The sequence below is a fragment of the Mustela putorius genome, unplaced genomic scaffold (genome assembly GCF_011764305.1).
Source record: "Mustela putorius furo isolate JIRA1106 unplaced genomic scaffold, ASM1176430v1.1 tig00001145_pilon_pilon_pilon, whole genome shotgun sequence".
NCBI classification, from domain to species: domain Eukaryota; kingdom Metazoa; phylum Chordata; class Mammalia; order Carnivora; family Mustelidae; genus Mustela; species Mustela putorius.
In genome coordinates this window covers 16,552-38,384 of record NW_025421591.1, presented here as the reverse complement: position 1 = coordinate 38,384, position 21,833 = coordinate 16,552, and the positions used below count along the sequence as shown (strand labels likewise).

General features: G+C 40.0%; 1 pseudogene; it reads left to right on the top strand.

Moving 5' to 3' along the window:
- Positions 1–1,795: 1,795 nt before the first annotated feature.
- On the top strand, positions 1,796–1,909 carry LOC123394007 (annotated as a pseudogene).
- Positions 1,910–21,833: the final 19,924 nt, after the last annotated feature.

Below are 21,833 nucleotides of genomic sequence, written 5' to 3'. Positions count from 1 at the left end.
GATTCACAGACCTGTACCCCTGGGGATAAAAATATATGTTTATAAAAAATAAAAAATTATATATTAAAAAAATATATAAAATCTTTGAAATATTTCACTTAGTATAATACCTTCAAGATCCATCCATGGTATTGTAAATGGCAGTATTTCTTAATTTTTCATGGTTAAGTAGTATTCCATAGTATATATTTACCATACTTATTTTATTCATTCATCCATTAATGGATACTGAAGTTATTTCCATCTCTTGCTTAGAGTTAATAATTTTATAATGAACATAAGAGTGCAGATATGTCTTCGAATAGTGACTTTGTTTCCTTTAGATATATACCTAGAGGTGGGATTACTGAATCATATGGTAATTTTACTTTTAATAATATGAATAGTCTCCATACTGTTTTCCATACAAATTTATATCCCTATCACAGTGCATAAGTTCCCCATTTTCCCCAATATTTACCAAAATTTGTTAGTTTTAATTTTTTGGTAGTATATATTCTAATAGGTAGTAATATCTTGCTGTGTTTTTCAGAGGTAAACAAAAACAACACATAATGACTTTGCCCTGAGTTTTTTACGTTGAGCACTTTTTAATGCTCCTGTTGGTCATTTATATAACTTTTTTGAATAAAAAGTCTATTGAGATCCTTTTGCTATTTTTTTAATTATATATTATTTTCTATTTGTATCTGTTGGTTATTAACCTCTTTTCAGATATAAGATTTGTAAGTATTTTCTTCCATTCTGTGGATTGAGTTTTCATTCCCTTTGTTTTGGCAATGCAGAAACTTTAGTTTGATATAATACCATTTATTTATTTTTTTTTTTTTTTGCTTGTGTTTTTGGGTCTGGTATCCAAAAAACTATTGGCAAGACCAATGTCAAGGAGAATTTTTCCTATGTTTTCCTTTAGGAAATTTAGTTTCATGCATCACATTTAAGTCTTTAATCTATTTCAAGTTAAGATTTATGAGTGATATAAGGTTCCAGTTTCATGCTGGTTTATGTGACTATTCAGTTTTAAATATCATTTACTGAAACAGACTATCTTTACCCATTACATATGTTGGCCCCTGTCAAATATTAGGTGACTGTATGAAAAGATTTATTTCTGGACTCTCAATTCTGTTCTACTTGTTTATTGGTCTGTTTTTATGCCAGTATACTTTATTGTTTTGAGCATGGGGGCTTTGTAGTATAGTTTCAAATCAAGAAGTGTAATTTCGCTTCTTCATTCTTTCTCAGAACTGCTTTGATTATTTGTTTGTCTCATATAAATTTTAGGATTCTTTACTTACTTCTGTAAAAACACAATATTGGATTTTTTAAAAGATTATTTATTTATTTATTTGAGAGAGAGAGATGACAAGCAGGCAGAGAGGCAGGCAGAGAGAGAAGAGGTAGCAGCTTCCTGCTGAGCAGAGAGGCTGATGCGGGGCTCGATCCCAGGACCCTGGGATCATGTCCTGAGCCGAAGGCAGCAGCTTAACCCACTGAGCCACCCAGGCGCCCCTAACATTGGATTTTTGATAGGAATTGAATTTACAGATGGTTTTCGGTAGTATGGACATTTTAACAATGTTAATTCTTACCATTCATAAATATGAGTTATCTTTCCATTTGTGTCTCCTTCAATTTCTTTATCAATGTCATAGTTTATGGGGTACAGATCATTCATCTTCTTAGTTAAATCTTTTCCTAAGTATTTTATTAGTTTTGATGCTAGTGTGAATTAGATTGTTCTCTTTATTTTTTCAGATAGTTCATCATTAGAGTGTTAAAATGCTCCTGTCTTGTGCTTACTTTGGCAGCACATATACTAAAATTGGAATGATGCAGAGATTAGCGTGATCACTGAGCAAGGATGACATGAAAAACTATTAAAAATACGAAACAAAACAAAATTCTTGTCTTTTATATATTTATCTTGTATTTGGCAGCTTTACTAAATTTGTTTATTCAAAATTTTTATGAATTTTTTAGGATTCTTTTACATGTAAGTTCATGTTATCCAAAAAAAGAAAATTTTACTTCTTCCTTTTTTTTGGAGTCTTTTATTTCTTTGTGTTCCTTGTTTCTCTGGCTAGGACATCCAGTACTATGTCAAATGAGAGTAGTGAAAGTGGACACACTTGTCTTTTTTCTGATCTTTAAGGGGAAAACTTTCAAACTTTTTTGATTGAATATGAGATTAGCTCTGGGCTTGCAATATGTGTTTTTTCTTTAATGGATTTTTTAAATTATTTTTTTTAATTTTTTATAAACATATAATGTGTTTTTATCCCTCGGGGTACAGGTCTGTGAATCACCAGGTTTACACATTTCACAGCACTCACCATCACTCACCATAGCACCTGCCCTCCCCAATGTCCATACCCCCACCATCCTCTCCCAACACACCTCCCCCCAGCAACCCTCAGTCTGTTTTGTGAGATTCAGTCTTTTATGGTTTTTCTCCCTCCCTCCCCAATCCCATCTTCTTTTATTTTTCTTTTCGTACGTACGCCCGAAACCGCCTATGTTGCATCTCCACTTCATCATATCAGGGAGATCATATGATAGTTGTCTTTCTCAGATTGATTTATTTCGCCAAGCATAATACCCTCTAGTTCCATCCACGTCATCACAAATAGCAGGATTTCATTTCTTTTGATGGCTGCATAGTATCCCATTGTACATATATACCACATCTTATTTATTGATTCATCTGTTGAAGGACATTTAGGTTCTTTCCATAGTTTACCTATTGTGGACATTGCTGCTATAAACATTTGGGTGCATGTGCCCCTTCAGAATGCCACGTTTGTATCTTGAGGGTATATACCCAGTACTACAATCACTGGGTCATAGGCTAGTTCTATTTTCAGCTTTTTGAGGCACCTCCACGCTGTTTTCCAGAGTGGTTGCACCAGCTTGCATTCCCACGTACAGTGTAGGAGGGTTGCCCTTTCTCCACACATCCTCCTCGCCAGCATCTGTCATTGACTGACTTGTTCATTTTAGCCATTCTGAAAGGTGTGAGGTGGTATCTCATTCTGGTTTTGATTTGTATTTCCCTGATGCCGAGTGATGTGGAGCATTTTTTCATGTGTCTGTTGGCCATTTGGATGTATTCTTTGCAGAAATGTCTGTTCATGTCCTCTGCCCATTTCTTCATTGGATTATTTGTTCTTAGGGTGTTGAGTTTGATAAGCTCTTTATAGATTTTGGATAGATACTGGCCCTTTATCTGGTATGTCATTTGCAAATATCTTCTCCCAGTTAACTTCTGACAGTCATCTTTTGGCTTTGTTAACTGTTTCCTTTGCTGTGCAAAAGCTTTTTGATGAAATCAAAATAGTTGATTTGATGAAATCCCAATAGTTCATTCTTGCCCTTGCTTCCCTTGCCTTTGGCGATGTTCCTAGGAAGAAGTTGCTGCTGCTGAGGTCAAAGAGGTTGCTACCTGTTCTCTCCTCAAGGATTTTGATGGATTCCTTTCTCACATTATGCTTCTTCATCCATTTCCAGTCTATTTTCATGTATGGTGTAAGGAAATGGTCCAACTTCATTTTTCTGCATGTGGCTGTTCAATTTTCCCAACACCATTTGTTGAAGAGGCTGTCTCTTTTCCATAGGACATTCCTTCCTGCTTTGTTGAAGATTAGTTGACCATAGAGTTGAGGGTGTATTTCTGGGCTCTCTATTCTGTTCCATTGATCTATGTCTGTTTTGGGGACAGTTCCCTACTATCTTGATGATGACGACTTTGAAATAGAGCTTGAAGTCTGGAATTGTGATGCCAACAACTTTGGCTTTCTTTTTCAATATTCCTCTGGCTATTCGAGGTATTTTCTGGTTCCATATATATTTTAGGAAGATTTGTCCCATTTCTTTGAAAAAAAATGGATGGGATTTTGATAGGGTTTGCATTAAATGTGTAGATTGCTTTAGGTAGCATAGACATTTTCACAATATTTGTTCTTCCAATACAGGAGCATGGAACATTTTTCCATTTCTTTGTGTCTTCTTCAATTTCTTTCATGAGTACTTTAGAGTTTTCTGAGTATAGATTCTTTGTCTCTTTGGTTAGGTTTATTCCTAGGTATCTTAGGGTTTTGGGTGCAATTGTAAATGGGATTCACTCCTTAATTTCTATTTCTTCAGTCTTGTTGGTATAAAAAAAAACTGCAACCAATTTCTGTGCATTGATTTTATATTCTGACACTTTACAGAATTCCTATACAAGTTATAGCAGATTTGGAGTGGAGTCCTTTAAGCTTTCCACATACAGTGTCATATCGTCTGCAAACAGGGATAGTTTGACTTCTCTTTTGCCAATTTGGCAAAGTTTGGATGCCCTTAATTTCTTTTTGTTGTCTGATTGCTGAGGCTAGGACTTCTAGTACGATGTTGAATAGCAGTGGTGATAACGGACATCCCTGCCGGGTTCCTGACCTCAGCGGAAAAGTATTCAGTTTTTCTCCATTGAGAATGATATTTGCAGTGAGTTTTTCATAGATGGCTTTGATAATATTAATAATATGTGCCCTCTGTCCCTACACTTTGAAGAGTTTTAATCAGGTAGGGACACTGCACTTTGCCAAATGCTTTTTCAGCATCTATGGAGAGTATCATATGGTTCTTGTTCTTTCTTTTATTAATGTGTTGTATCACATTGATTGATTTGCAGATGTTGAACCAACCTTGTAGCCCTGGAATAAATCCCACTTGGTCGTGGTGAATAATCCTTTTAATGTACTGTTGAATCTTATTGGCTAGTATTTTGGTGAGAATTTTCGCATCTGTGTTCATCAAGGAAATTGGTTTGTAGTTCTCTTTTTTGATGGGATCCTTGTCTGGTTTTGGGATCAAGATGATGCTGGCCTCAGAAAAAAAAAAGAGTTTGGAAGTTTTCCTTCCATTTCTATTTTTTTGGAACAGTATCGTGAGAATAGGAATTAATTCTTCTGTAAATGTTTGGTAGAATTCCCCTGGGAAGCATCTGGCCCGGGGCTTTTGTTTGTTTGGAGATTTTTGATGACTGTTTCAATCTCTGTACTGGTTATGGGTCTCTTCAGGTTTCCTATTTCTTCCTGGTTCAGTTGTGGTAGTTTATATGTCTCTAGGAATGTATCCATTTCTTCCAGATTGTTGAATTTGTTGGCGTAGAGTTGCTCATAGTATGTTCCTATAATTGTTTGTATATCTTTGGTGTTTGTTGGTTGTGATCTCTCCTCTTTCATTCATGAATTTATTTATTTGGGTTCTTTCTCTTTTCTTTTTGATAAGTCTGGAAAGGGGTTTATCAATCTTATAAATTCTTTCAAAGAACCAGCTCCTAGTTTCGTTGATTTGTTCTATTTTTTGTTGTTGTTCTTCGGTTTTTGTGGTTTTTATGTGTTTGTTTATTTGTTCCTATTTCATTGATTTCTGCTCTGATCTTTATTATTCCTCTTCTGCTGGGTTTAGGCTTTCTTGTTCTTTCTCCATCTCCTTTAGGTGTAGGGTTATGTTGTGTATTTGAGATCTGAGAGAGAAGCGTGGTTGCACACGTCTGTCACTGCGCTCCCCAGGAGCATGTCTGGGGAAGGCGCAGCACGCCACCCCAGGAGAAGAGAAGGAGCTGTTGGCCTTGTGGTCGGGAAAAGTCGAGAAGCAGAATAGCCTGCCGTGGCAGGAACAGCAGGCCAGTGGCAAGACAAGTGTCACCCGCTCCCTGTGCGGAGAGACAAAGCCTGGTTCCTAAGGAGACATGAGGGGATGACTAGGGCAGGGATGCATGCTCCACTCTGAGGAAGGAGTCTGGGCAGAAGGCAGGCCTGTCCTGTGCCTCGGGTCCCAAGGGGACAGCATCTCCTTGACCACCTGTCCGTAGGGCCGACTTGGGCTAGCTACCAGGCGCCATACCCAGAACTCACAGAAATAGCTCCCTCGAGAAACGGGCAGTCAGATGCCATCTTTCCCCAAGATGTGACAGCGTTTTCGGTTCGGGGGCAGGGTGTTTGCCGGGGAAGGAGTGGGGGACAATCCCCCAAAGCTCCCCATTCCAGTGAACGGGCGGTGTTCAGGGATCCTGTCGCCTCTCCTCTCCTGTGGGGAAGGCACTGGCCTTGTCCATGAGTCCGCCTGAGGGCCAGTGCAAAAGGCCAAGCGTTGCCTACACCGGGAGAATGTAGTGTGCATTGAGTGCCATCCTAGGCCACGCACGTTGCTGCAGGGTTGTGACTGTGTCTGCTTAGTTCGGCCTGGCAGGGTGAACCCAGAGCGCCAACATGGAGCCCGGGAAAGCAAGGCCCAAGAGGGACCAGCTCTCCCGCAGCTCTTCTTCCCTGATGCGACAGAGCGAACACCCAAAGCCTTGCTGAGGAAGCAGCAGCGAAGTGCCGTTCGCGCCAAGCTGAAAACCTCTGCGAAAGCATAGCAGTCGCTGGGAAATCAGAGTCGGTTCTGTGGGCTGCTGTTGCTGCTTGCCTTAGCCTAGTATTCTCAGCACGGCGGGAGAAACCCTCATACAGCGAAAGGCTCTTTGCCTGGGCATCTCCTCTGGGAAAGCACAGCATTCTTTGGGAAATCAGAGTCGGGTCTGTGGGATGCTGCTGCTGCTTGCCTGAGCAAGACTCCAGAGCACGGTGTAATAAACCTGCATGGAGCGAAATCCTCTTTGCCTAGGCATCCCCACTAACTGAGAGAGAACCGTGGTTGCGCCTGTGGAAAGAGCCTTAAGGAAAGGGACATGTCTGTCACTGGGCTCCTCAGGAGCCTGTCTGGGGAAAGTGCAGCAAGCTGCCCCAGGAGAAGAGAAGGAGCCATTGGCCTTGTGGTCGGGAAACGGTCGCGAAGCTGGAGAGCCAGCCCTGACAGGAACAGTGGGCCAGTGGCAAGACAAGTGTCACCCACTCCCTGTGCAGAGAGACGACGAAGCTGGCTGCTAAGGAGACATGAGGGGACGATTGGGCCGGGGAACGTGCTCCAATCTGAGGAAAGAGTCTGGACAGAAGGAAGGCCTTTCCTGTGCCTCTGGTCCCAAGTGGAAAGCATCTCCTTGGCCACCTGTCCAGAGGGCAGACGTGGGCTTGCCACCAAGCTCCCGGCCCTGAACTTGCAGAAACACCTCCTGGAGGAACGGGCAATCAGATGCCGTCTTCCTCCAGGATGTGGCAGCATTGGCGGAGGCAGGGGGTGTCCCGGGGAAACAGGGACAGTTACCCATTACTCCCCATCCCAGGACACGGGCGGTGTGCAGTGATCCTCTCGCGTCTCCCTCAAGGATGGGGAAGGCACTGGCCTAGTCCCCTGTCCACCTGAATGCCAGAGCAAAAGGGCCGGCCATGCCTATGCTGAGAGATGGCATTGTGAGCAGAGTGCCATCCTAGGCCACGCACGCTGCTGCAGGGTCGAGGCTGTGTCTGCTTATTTCAGCTTGGCAGGATGAACCCAGGATGTGAACTTGGAGCCCGGGATAGCAAGGCCCCAAGAGGCACCAGCTCTCCCGCAGCACTTCTTCCCTGACGCGACTGAAGCCTTGCTGAAGAGGCAGCGGCGAAGTGCTGTTCGCTTCAAGCCAAAGCTTCTGCGAAAGCACAGCATTTGCTGAGAAATCAGAGTCGGTTCTGCGGGCTCTTCTGCTGCTTGCCTGTGCCCAGTCTCGCTGTGGGAGAAACCCGCATACAGCGAAAGCCTCTTTGCCCGGGCATCTCCTCTGGGAAAGCACAGCATTCGTTGGGAAATCAGAATCGGATGTGTGTGATGCTGCAGCTGAATGCCTGAGCTAGTCTCCGCAGCATGGTGGAAGATGCCCGCATGGAGCGAAATCCTCTTTGCCCTAGCACCCCTTTGCCTAATAAAGAAATATGGTTGCACAACTGAAAGGCCCTTAAGGAAAGGGACACGTCTGTCACCAAGCTCCACAGGAGCAAGTCTGGGGAAGGCGCAGGACGCCGCCCCCAGAGAAGAGAAGGAGCCGTTGGCCTTGTGGTCGGGAAACGGTCGGGAAGCAGGAGAGCCTGCCCTTGCAGGAACAGCAGGCCGGTCGCAAGACAAATGTCACCCACTCCCTGTGCGGAGAGACGAAGCCGGGCTGCTAAGGAGACATGAAGGGACGACTAGGGAAGGGACGCATGCTCCACTCTGAGGATGGAGTCTGGGAAGAAGGCAGGCCTGTCCTTTGCGTCCGGTCCCAAGGGCACAGCATCTCCTTGGACAACTGTCCGTAGGGCAGACTTGGGCTTGCTACCAGGCACCATACCCTGAACTCGCAGAAACAGCTCCCTTGAGAAACGGGCAGTCAGATGCCATCTTCCTCCAGGATGTGACAGCGTTGTCGGTGGCAGGGGGTGAGCCGGAAAGGAGTGGCAACAATCCCCGAAAGCTCCCCATTCCAGTAACGGGCAGTGTTCAGGGATCCTGTCGCCTCTCCTCTCCTGTGAGGAAGGCACTGACCTAGTCCGCGAGTCCACCTGAGGTCCAGTGCCAAAGGCCAAGCGTTGCCGACACCGGGAGATGGTAGTGTGCATAGAGTGCCATCCTAGGCCACGCACGTTGCTGCAGGGTTGTGGCTGTGTCTTAGTTCGCCTGGCAGGGTGAACCCAGGGCGCGAACATGGAGCCCGGGAAAGCAAGGCCCAAGAGGCACCAGCTCTCCCGCAGCTCTTCTTCCCTGACGCGACTGAAGCCTTTCTGAGGAAACAGGGGCGAAGTGCTGTTCGCTCCAAGCCAAAGCCTCTGCGAAAGCACAGCATTCGCTGAGAAATGTTCTTCGGGCTGCTGCTGCTTGCCTGAGCCCTGTCTCACGGTGGGAGAAACTCGCATACAGCTTAAGGCTCTTTGCCCGGGCATCTCCTCTGGGAAAGCGCAGCATTCATTGGGAAATCTGAGTTGGGTTTGGGGCTGCTCCTGCTGCTTGCTGAGCTAGTCTCCGCAGCACAGTGGAAGATACCTGCATGGAGCGAAATACTCTTTGCCCTAGCATCCCCTCTGCCTGAGAGAGAAGCGTGGTTGCACACGTCTGTCACCGCGCTCCCCAGGAGCAAGTGTGGGGAAGGCACGGCACGCCGCCCCCAGAGGAGAGAAGGAGCCGTTGGCCTTGGGGTCGTGAAACGCTCGGGAAGCAAGATAGCCTGCCGTGGCACGAACAGCAGGCCAGTGGCAAGACAAGTGTCCCCCGCTCCCTGTGCAGAGAGATGGAAGCCTGGCTGCTAAGGAGACATGAGGGGACGACTAGGGCAGGGGCGCGTGCTCCACTCTGAGGAAGGAGTCTGGGCAGAAGGCAGGCCTGTCCTGTGCCTCTGGTCCCAAGGGGACAGCATCTCCTTGGCCACCTGTCCCAAGGGCAGACTTGGGCTTGCCACCAGGTGCCATACCCGCAACTCGCAGAAACAAAACCCCATGGAGAAACGGGCAGTCAGATGCCGTCTTCCACCTAGATGTGGCAGCGATGTGGGTGGCAGGGGGTGTGCCGGGGAAGGAGTGGAGACTGTCCCCCACAGTTCCCCATCCAAGTTTATGGGCCGTGTGCAAGGATCCTGTCGCCTCCTCCTGTGGTGAAGGCACTGGCCTAGACCCCATGTCTGCCTGAGCGTCGGAAACAAAAGGCAAAGCCTTACCTACCCCAGGAGATGGTAATAGGCATAGAGTGCCATGCTAGGACACGCATGCTGCTGCAGGGTTGTGACTGTCTGCTTAGTTCGGCTTAGCAAGGTGAACCCCGGGCGCGAACTTGGAGCCCAGGAAAGCAAGGCCCAAGAGGCACCAGCTTTCAGGCAGCTCTTCTTCCCTGTTACGAACGAAGCCTTGCTGAGGAAGCAGTGGTGAAGTGCGGTTTGCTCCAAGCCCAAAGCCTCTGTCAAAGCACAACATTCGCTGAGAAATCAGAGTCGGTACTGTGGGCTGGTTGCCTGAGCCCAGTCTCACGGTGGGAGAAACTCGCATACAGCTTAAGGCTCTTTGCCCGGGCATCTCCTCTGGGAAAGCGCAGCATTCATTGGGAAATCAGAGTTGGGTTTGGGGATGCTGCTGCTGCTTGCCTGAGCTAGTCCCCACAGCACGGTGGAAGATACCCGCATGGAGCGAAATTCTCTTTGCCCTAGCATCCCCTCTGCCTGAGAGAGAAATGTGTTTGCACATCTGAAAGGGCCTTAAGGAAAGGGACATGTCTGTCCCCGCCCTCCCATGGAGCATGTCTGGGGAAGGCGCAGCACGCTGCCCCCGGAGAAGAGGAGCCCTTGGCCTTGGGGTCTGAAAACGCTCGGGAAGCAGGATAGGCTGCCGTGGCACGTACAGCAGGCTGGTGGCAAGACAAGTGTCACCCGTTCCCTGTGCGGAGAGATGGAAGCCTGGCTGCTAAGGAGACATGAGGGGACGACTAGGGCAGGGGCGCGTGCTCCCCTCTGAGGAAGGAGTCTGGGCAGAAGGCAGGCCTGTCCTGTGCCTCTGGTCCCAAGGGCACAGCATCTCCTTGGACAACAGTCCGTAGGGTAGACTTGGGCTTGGGCTTGCTACCAGGCACCATACCCTGAATTCGCAGAAAAGCTCAGCTCCCTCGAGAAAAGGGCTGTCAGCTACTGCTGAATCATCTGGCAAGAATATGTTTAGTTTTGTAAGAAACTGCCAAGTTGTTTTCCATTCTTTATTCTCAATAGACATGGAAGAACATTCCTGTTGCTCCACATCCTCACCAACATTTCATGTTCTGTTGTCAGTGTTCTGGATTCTGGGTATGTACTGGTGTCTCTTTTTGTTTTAATTTGCATTTTCCGGATGACATATGATGTGAAGCATCTTTTTATATGCTTATTTGCCATCTGTAATATTTTCTTTTGTGAAGTATCTGCTAAGGTCTTTGGCTCATTTTTAATCAGGTTTTTCCCCCATTGTTGAGTTTTAAGGGTTCTTTGTGTATTTTTGATTAACAGTCCTTTGCCAGATGTGTATTTTGCAAATTTTTTCTCATAGTCTGTGCTTTGCCTTTTCATTCTCTTGGCATTGTGTTTCACAGAGTAGACATTTTTAATTTCAGTGCTTGTGCTTTTGTAGCTAAAGTTATTTCCAAAACCAAGGTCATTTAAATTTTCTTCTATATTACCTTCTACATGTTTCATGTTTAGGTTTATAATCCAATCTGAGTTAATTTTTGTGAAGAGTGTATGATATCTGCCTGGATTTATTTTTTTTTTTATTATTTTATTTTATTTTTATTTTATATTTTTTACATTTAGCTTCACCATTACTCCAGAACCATTTGTTTAAAAGATTGTATTTTGCTCTCTTGTATTGCTTTTGCTTTTATATTAAATATAAAATATAATTGATAATATATATTCTGTTCCTTTAATCTAGCCTTTCTGTGGTATTACAATTCTTGCTTACAATTATCGTTATGGTATACTTTTTTTAAGATTTTATTTATTTATTTGACAGAGAGAGAGATCACAAATAGGCAGAGAGACAGAGAGAGAGATGAGGAGAAGCAGGCTCCCTGCTGAGCAGAGAGCCCAATGCGGGACTCGATCCCAGGCCCCTGGGATCATTACCTGAGCCGAAGGCAGAGGCCTAACCCACTGAGCCACCCAGGCGCCCCATCGTTATGGTAAACTTTGAAGTCAGTCCTCAGGCTTGTTCTCCTTCAACACTATGTTGACTATTGTGAGTCTTTGCCTCTCCATATAAACTTTAAAATAAGTTTGTTAATATTAAAAAAAAAAGACTTGCTGGAATGCATTAATTGTATAGATAACCTTGGAAATCAGTGACTTCTTGAGCTTAGCAGGAGATAGACCATGGACATCAGTTGTCACAGTGGTGCCTCTGGCAGAACCTATTGCAAATCCCTAGGCAAAATGAGACCTCAAGGATCTGAGAGAATGTCTAAGAAGTACTTGATACATCCCTTGGGTATGGTTTATTGAAGTGTCCACCTGTCTGAAAGCTGGGGAATCTAGATACGGGAGGGAAAATTTGTTATGATAAAACATATCAACAAACATCAATAAATTTTGTAAAACTAATTGTCATGACTCATTAAGAATATGACCAACAGAGGGACCATCAAAAGGAAAGCATCCGTATGTTCATTGTGAAATTTTTTATTCAAAATAAAGCAGTGAGAGGGGAAGACACGATGAGAAAATTACCATTTTTTAAATGGTAAACTTCTTACAAAATGGAATAGGTTTTATATTCTAAGTAGTATATTGAAAAGTAAAACATTGGGGCGCCTGGGTGGCTCAGTGGTTTGGGCTGCTGCCTTCGGCTGGGGTCATGATCTCAGGGTCCTGGGATCGAGCCCTGCATCGGGCTCTCTGCTCAGCCGGAAGCCTGCTTCTCTCTCTCTCTCTCTCTTTCTGCCGGCCACTCTGCCTACTTGTGATCTCTGTCTGTCAAATAAATAAATAAAATCTTTTTTAAAAAAAGAAAAGAAAAAAGTAAAACATTCTGTGTCAATTTTCCTACTTTCCCAGCTAGTATTTCTCTACCTCAGAAGGCCCACTCTCAACCGTTTCCTCTCTCAAAGGCAGTTGCTCTTAGAGTCTGCACATGGCACTTGGGGCCTGCTGGTCGTTGGCTACTGCCCTCTGTACCTTGGGTCTAACAGCTGCGGGGCATCAAGATGAGAACGTCTCTTGTTCTAAGACTTAGTATAGTTTGGGGCACATGGTAAGCAATAATCACTTTTTTTGTTGATCCAAGTGTTTGACCTTTCTTAATTATTCTAGTACCACAGTTTACTTGTTCTAAGATTTCTCTCCCCCCCCCATTTTAATATCTCTTAAGGTGGCACTCACCTTGCACTTGAGGACATATCCTAGTTTAACTGACAGCATTTCTCTTTCTTAGTCAAACATAAACTATAGTGCATCTTACCCTTGATGAAAGCTAGGATGCAATGAAATACTCTATTATGGTTACGATTCTGATATTTGAAATCCTCCGGTAGCCTTGTCAAGTTCCTTTTTGAGTAACCCTCACCCCACCCTTAGAGAAATCTATCTGTGGTTCACCTCTTTGAAATACCTCATTGTTGTTCCACATTTAAGACACAATGAAGAAATAAATTTGACAATGAGTTCCAGATTTTAAAAGTCACTTGCCATTCAATCCAAATTGTGAGTTTGATCGGTTACCGAACACTTTATAATGCACCCCCCAGTAATTTTACAGATATTATTTTTTTCTTACCAATTCTTGATTATTCTGTCTTGCAATGCAGAGAAAGCTAACTAATTTAAAATAAACTTCCGTTAATTTTGATTGTTATAAACTTAAAATTGATTAATTTCCATATACAGTGTTTAAAATGTTCACAATTTACATTAAATATATATTCTGTGTATACCTTGGAAAAATTATACTGCAAATTGAAATTAAAATGATGTTGTATATAGCTGCAAGAAGCCACCTGTCCTATTTCATCTTACTATATAAGTTGTGTCAGGTAATTTATAAAATCCCTACTGCATAACAAATCTATTTTTTGTTGGAATGGGTATTAATGTTTGTTCTTATTTCTAAATAATATTTGGCCTATGAGTGCATCTGCAATTGTATTTTTCCTAAGTGGCTTCATGGTCTTGAACTGAGAAAGCTCAGATCATTAAACATCAAAATAATATAATTTGACATAATTAGACATCAAAGAAATGCAATTAAAATGACACTGAGATATCACTACACACTTATCAGAATGGCTAAAATAAAATATAATGACAAGACCAAAAGGAAAAATATACCATTTGATGATACACAATGGCAAGTTGTACCATAACTTAACCATCTCAGACTAGTGTAGTGTTTAAATTTGTTTTTGTAAGCAATGTTTTGGGTCACTTACCACTTTTCAAGGATTTAAAGTGCTATCATTTTACTTAAAACTGTGAAATTTGGTCAGATTTAAATTTCAATTTATGTTAAAACATTCTGTAAACTGTGTTAAACTTTGACATTTGTTCCCTCTGTTCAGTGAATAACACTATATCATATTTTGAAAAATACACTAATTTTCATTTTGAAAAATATCCCTTTTTCCTCTTATGGTAATTATTAATATGAATTAATAGTAGAATTTGATATGGTTCCATATGACCATAAATCCTTTATTGTATATTATCAAATTTAATAATGAATATAATGTACTTCTTTGGACAATTTTTAAAGACCAGTCTACTCTTAAAAAAAAAAAAAAAATGGAGACGCACTTCTTCAGTTCACACAAATTTCATTTTATTATATATAACCTCAGATAGATTTCAACAAATCATAATTTATTAAAATTATGTCTATTTAAAAATCTCATAGAAGAGTAAAACCATCAAAAATAAAAATAAACACGCACAACACACACACATCACCCATGTATTGGCAAATCACAATTGCTGTAACAATACATTAGACATTCCACAGTTAAGGGCTATCAAAATTTCCATCAGTGACAAAAAGATTTGTGTCCAAATGGACTGATTTTCCAGAATCCAAGAAAAAGTCTCCTAGGGTTTTTTATTTAAAGATAATATTTGAACAAATACTTCTTAAATTTAGGAAATTCAGAACATACGATTAAAGAATATTTGCAGTGCAGACTATATTCAATCCTTCCTTCAAAATGTGCCTTTGAGTACATAATTCTGTTTTCTCTATCTAAATTGAGCTGTCCTCCAAGGAAGTTTTCTAAAATGTGTGTCTCTGTGTGATAAATGTTCTAAGACCTAACATGCTTCATTGTATTTTTACTGTGCTCTCAAATTTAATCAATAATTTGGCTTGATGTATAATATCTAGTTTCAAATATCTTTTCCATCTATACAAACACCCAGCTGTCTCCTTTATATGCTATTACTATTGAGAATTCTGCTGTCAGTATTATTCTTGTACATTTTAGGTGATCTGTTCTTCTCTTGGGCATCATTTATGCTCTTCTCTGTTTTTGATATTCTTAAAGCTCACCATAATATATATGAGTGTTTTTTTTAAAGATTTTATTTATTTATTTGACAGAGAGAAATCACAAGTAGTTGGAGAGGCAGGCAGAGAGAGAGAGAGGAGGAAGCAGGCTCCCCGCCGAGCAGAGAGCCCCATGCGGGACTCGATCCCAGGACCCTGAGATCATGACCTGAGCCGAAGGCAGCGGCTTAACCCACTGAGCCACCCAGGCGCCCTATATGAGTGTTTTTTTTGTGTGTGTGGTTTTTTTTTTTTGTTTTGTTTCTGATTTCTCATGTTTGGCATCATTTTAAGTCTGGTATCTTTTATCTTTCTTTAATTCTCCAAAATTTATCTCAGTATTTATTTAAATATTTTCTTTATTTTTTTTCTCTTCTGCTGCATTTGGGCAGAAGTCATTAATTTGTTTGTTTGTTTTTCCCAACTCACTTATTCATTTTACAGCTATATTCATCTTAGTCTCCATTTATTGTATTCTTTATTTCAACAATTTTCCCTTAATTTATATTCACAGTATAGTATCTTTCTTTTCTTTGTATATGTATATCATTATTTTATCATATACTTTTAAGCTATTTTTTTAAAATATTTTATTTATATATTTGACAGTGAGAAATCACAAGTAGGCAGAGAGGCTGGCAGAGAGAGAGGAAGGGAAGCAGGCTACCGGCTGAGCAGAAAGCCTGATGTGGGGCTTGATCCCAGTACCCTGAGATCATGACTTGAACCGAAGGCAGCGGCTTAACCCACTGAGCCACCCAGGTGCCCCTTTTAAGCTATTTTTTAAAAGTACAGTCATTCTCTTTTTTTTTAATATTTTATTTATTTATTTATTTGACAGAGAGAGATCACAAGTAGACAGAGGGCAGGCAGAGAGAGAGAGAGAGAGAAGCAGACTCTCTGCTGAGCAAAGAGCCTGATGCAGGATTTGATCCCAGGACCCTGAGATCATGACCTGAGCTGAAGGCAGTGGCTTAATCCACTGAGCCACCTAGGCGCCCCTAAGCTATTTTTTAAATTCCTGTTCCAATAACACTTGGATTGCCATATAAAGTTAACCACATCATCTTTTTTAGGTATGTAATTGTACTTTTTATGTGCATAGCTATTTTGGTCCATGAGTTCAGCTCCTCTTAGGATCATCAAATCTCTGTAAAGTCTGGGTATGCTAGGATTTTCTAAGCAACAATAAAATACATTGAAACCTGGTAGCTTAATTATAATAATGTTTTCTTTCTCAATCATTCACAATAGCATTACATTCTGAGTAGCTTCCTTCTATTTTGCAGCTATAGTGTTTGGAAAAACTTGAATTGTGATATCACTGTGATAATGTGAATTAGTCAGGGTTTTTCAGAGAATAGGGAAGAGAAAAAAAAAAAGGAAGATATTCTCCAGGGCCAACTCTAGAAGTGACTATTAAAACATCTGTCCAAATTCAATTGAACAAAACTCAGAAATGCCATCTCCAGTGAAATACAAAGAAGAGTATATATAGTTCTGGGCACACACATCTCATTGGACCCAATGATGTACATCAATGAAAGACTGAAGGCCAATCACCACTCCATGGGAGAATTTAAAAATAAATTTACTAATGAGGCCAAGAATTCAGAATCACAAATACTTCAGATCTAATAATAACTGCCTGCACTTGATGTCATTCTGTAACATAAATCCTACGATCAAGTTTCAATTTTAAATTCTTACAATTTTAAATTCTTAAATCCTTATGAAGAAGCATCATTTGGAGGGAGCAGTTTTCATAATTTATCATCCATCAGCCTTTTTTTTAAGATTTTATTTATTTATTGGACAGAGAGAGAGAGAGAGATCACAAGTAATCAGAGAGGTAAGCAAGCAGGGAGGGAAGCAGGCTTCCTTTTGAGCAGAGCCTGATGTGGGGCTGGATCCCAGGACCCAGAGACCATGACTTGAGATGAAGGCAGAGGCTTAACCCACCACCCACGTGATGAGAGAGCCCTCAGGTGCCCCTCATCCATCAGTCTTAATTGTTTGGAGGAAAATGTGTGGATGAATAATGCCTTAGGGAGCTAATCTCTCTAAAGAATTTTCAAGTCTTTACCCCTTCAAAGTTTTTGTACAGTTCTGATCGCCTCTAAACATCCAGCTGATTTCTACAGTGACATCCCTGTTAAAAACTGTAAAAAATAAAAAATTTAACTATTAAAAAAAAAGATGAATACCAAATATGCAGAGCAATTGTAATTCTCTTATAGAGGCAGTTGGTAGGCAAATCAGCAGAACACTTTAGAAAACTGTTTAGTAAAATCTCTGAAGACTGGGGAGCCTGGGGCACTCAGTTGTTAATCACCTGCCTTCAGCTCAGGTCACAATCCCAGGGTCCTGGGATTGACCCACATGGGGCTCCTTGCTCAGCAGGAAGCCTGCCTCTCCCTCTCCCACTGCCCTTGCTTGTGTCCCCTCTCTCACTGTGTCTCTGTCAAATAAATAAAATCTTTAAAAAAAAAACTGTCCTCAAACCAGGAATAGAGCTTGAAACATACCAGTCAAGAGCAACTTTGAGTCTTTTAAGGAATTTATCATCATTTCTTTGTTTTTTTTTGGTACATATCCGAAATAGTTCTATATTACACTTGCATAATTTCTCCAGAGCTGACTTTGAAGGAAGCATTCAGTTCCAGCTAGTTCCATATTTTGGCAAGAACTATAATTCTATATAAAAAAAGAACATATTTTAGGGTGCCTGGGTGGCTCAGTGGGTTAAAATCTCTGCCTTCGGCTCAGGTTATGATTCCAGGTTCCTGGGATTGAGTCCCACAGTGGGCTCTCTTCTCAGCAGGGAGCCTGCTTCCATTCCTCTCTCTCTCTGCCTGCCTCTCTGCCTTCCTGTGATCTCTGTCAAGTAAATAAATAAAATTTTTTAAAAAAAAACATATTTTATACCAGTTATTCATGTTTATTAACTAAGATATCACAATAATAATAATACAAACAGTTGCTCTTTATTAATACCTTCAACCCAGATCAAAAAAATAAGTCATATTTTCTCCAAAAATTTTATATCATCTGATAGGTCAGATATATAAAAATTTACATTTAAAGTTTTAAAACTATCAGCAAATATTTTCATTTAAATGCAAATTTCAAAGAAAATCTACTTTTCCAAACACGACTTTTTATCCTATTTTTTTTTTATTTTTGTCGACAACTGCTAAATTGTTTAGCGAGACTATAAATGTTAGGTCGAAAAAATGATTGATAGATGTAGGATCAAAATATTATGTTCCATTAAAAATGATTTAGTCTTTGATGAACATCTGTTTGGTAATATGTTGTATCCAGATACAGTAAATTAATGACATTTATAAAATTATAGGGAAATGACACCTTCCGTTCCATTATGAGTAGAGCTTTTAAAATGCTATTTGTCACAACCTGTCATCTTGTCATTATGTAGCATTATGTAGCATTTAAAAAATGTATACTCTTCACTTTGAAGTCTTTTAGAAATCTAAAATATGACTTTCCATGGCTTGTGTTTCCATATTCCTTTATTGCCAGTTTGAACAAATCCACATGCTTTGATTCAAAGGTAATAAATTCCTCTTATTTGGAAAAATGATGTTTATTTTTGTTCTCTCACCCTTAGCAGGTGGTTTCATTTTAGCACACTTCAGAGTTATAATTTCATGCTTATTAAAAACATTTATTATGATCTACTTAGATGAATGAAACTTTTATTTTATTAAATTATTTGCCAAAAAATCTGTTATTTTAAAAATGTATTTCCTTGGAAGGGTTATTTTAGAGCATTGAGAGAGGATCTAGGAGTGTGGTATTATGCAATTTTTAAGTAGGTTTGAAATGGTTATTTATATGATTGTTTCTTTAAGGCTTATGTATATTGTCCATTATATGGTATAAAATATTTTGAAAGTAAATTTAAGGTATGTTTTACATAGTTTATTTTTTGGAAAAAAATATTGAAATGACTTATGAAATTCAGTATACTCTCAACATTAATTTTTTTCTGAAATTTACCAATTGTGTATTGAACCTATTATATGGCAGTTATTACTTCAGACTACACTGGTAAATGAAATACTTGGCTTTGTAGAACGTTTATTTTAATGGGTGAGATAATTAAAAGCTATAAACCTTAATAAAAATTGCATAGTGCATTCATAAATGATGAGTACAATGGGGAAAAAGAAAAATTAGATCAGGGTGAGAAAAATCAAGGTTGCTAGGCAGGGGATGGGGAGTTAAGAATTTTAATAGGAAGATCAGGGTAGTAACAATGAAGCTGACAATTGAACAAAGGTATGGAAAGGTGATGAATTTGCCCAGAACTATCAGCAATAAGGTCACTCCAGACAAAGGAATTGGCTATCTTGAAGGCCATAAAGTTGGATCGTGCCTGGCATATCTGAGGAATAGCAAGGAGGCCACTGTGAGTGACTGAAGAGTAGCAGGGAAAGAGGTCACAGAGGTTAAATGAGTGGCTAGATCATGTAAAAGCTTAGAAGTCATTGTAAAACTCTGGCTTTTATATTTGGAAATTTACTGTGTGATAGAATTTCTGCTAATAACTGAGAGTTCAAATGTCCATAAAATTTCAAGGATTCTTTTTCTTGTAATACAGAATAAAGAAAAAGAGTTCATATTTTCACATGGTGTAACAAATGCTCAGAGATCCAAGTGTAGGAATCTATGGGCAACAGAAGAAGGCACTAAAATCACACCAATATATTTGATGACTGTGACTATATATAAATTTGTATTTTCTAGATTTTTTTATAGTCATGGAATCACACAGTATATACTATTCATTGCCTGGCTTTTCTTTTCTCAGCACCATTACTTTGAGAATCTCCAATTGTAAATAGTTCATTTTGATGTTGAACAGTAATCTCTTTAATGAATAGATCATAATTTGTCTTTGCTCTATTGATGGACATTGATGAACATTTCCACTGTTTTCAATTCTTAAAAATAAAGCTGCTATGTAATTCATAAACAAGTCCTTGTATGAACATAGGGTTTGTTTCTCTTGGTTAAATGCCTAGAATTAAAATGGCTATTTGTGTAACTGCAACATATGTTGCATTTAAAAAAAATTTCAAACTATTTTCCAAAGTGGTGGTATCATGATATATGTCAACAACAGTTTAGATTTTTTGTTGTTCTCAATCTAGCTCAGACGAAGTACAATTAGCCTTTATAATTTTAGCCATTCTAATAGATATTTAAGCATGTCTCATGATTTTAATTTGTATTTCTTTAATGTCTAAATGTTGAGAAATTTATCATGTGCTTATATCCTTTTGGTGACATGTCTCTTCAATACTATTCTTCACATTTAAAATTGGATACTCTGTTTGGTTATTAGTAAGGTTTTTTTTTATTCATTTTTTAATAATCAGAGTAGATGTCCATTATCAGATATATAATTTGCAAATCCCTTCTCCATCTTTACGGTTTCTCAATGGAGCTTTGATAGCTGTGTCTTTCAAGAAATATGCTAATTCTTTCCTGGTACACGGAGGTATGACTAGACCATTATCAATGTTGACCTTTGCAAAGAAAATCATGGCTTAAGATATATGTCGTCTGCAGCTGTTGGGAGTGTTTTGTAATATCAAGCATATCTAGTTAGTTGATAATTTTGTTCAAGTCTTACATATCTTACCAATTTGATGACCATTTGTCTATATAATCTTAAAATAAAGGTGTTGAAATTTTTTTTTCCATTTCTCTTCTAAGGTAGAAGTTATGATTTTTGTTCTTAGTTTTTCCCTATATATCCCCAAATCTGTTATTAAGTATTAAAAGTCAAGAATTATTATACTCCCTGATGAATTCATCCTTTTACTCTTCTGTAATTTTGACTTGATCTTTATGTCTGATAATGAAATTTGCTTTAAAATCACTTTTCCTTATCTTGATATAACCACCAAAGTTATAGTGTGATTAGTGTTAATATAGCATATTTTTTTCTTTTACTTTATAAAGCACTTCTATATTTAATCCTGAAAAAAATAAACAGCTTTTTAGCTCTGGAAGCATCTTTCTAAATTATTATCTTTTCTTTTTTTTTTTTTTAATGAATCAGTAGCAATTTTTGTTAAGGGACCTAAACTGAAAGTAGGTTTAGAACTTTATTTATTTATTTATGTATTTAGTAAAAGATTTTATTTTGTTTATTGACAGTGAGAGAGAGAGAGAGAGAGAGAGAGTAATGCACAAGCGGGGGTAATCACATGCAAAGGGAGAGGAAGAAGCAAGTTCCTTGGGGTGCAAGTAGTCCCATGCAGGGCTGGATCCCTGTACACTGGAATCATGACCTCAGCCAAAGGCAAACATCTGCTTAAACAACTGAGTCATCCAGGCACCCCTAGAAAATTAAAAAAAAAAAAAGACCTTTTAAAAATATTTTGTTTCTTTCTTTTTTTAAATATTTTATTTATTTGACAGACAGAGAGACAGGAAGAGGAACTATAAGCAGGGCAGAGGGAAAAGGAGAAGCAGGTTTCCCACTGAGCAGAGAGCCTGATGTGGGGCTCCATCCCAGGACCCTGAACTCATGACCTGAAAAGAAGGGACACTTATGGAGGAAGCCACCCAGACACCTCTTTTCTTTGTTTTTAATATATGGCAACTGATGCTTCCCAGCCACGAGGAGCATATTACCCATTGATTAAATCTTTGACAACAACCTATTTAAAAAGGTGTGTAAATATATACTTACTCAGATTTATACACTTTGTGTTTTCTTCATAGTTTGGGGCTGGACCCCATGGTCACAACACTGCTTCCAGTCTTTGCCTTCCCATCTTTTGATACCAGGTATTTGGCCAGCAAAGCAAATTAGTATCAAAATTAATAAGCCCTTGGCACCATATCTCTGGAGCAGGGGTTGCTCTTAGCCAAGGC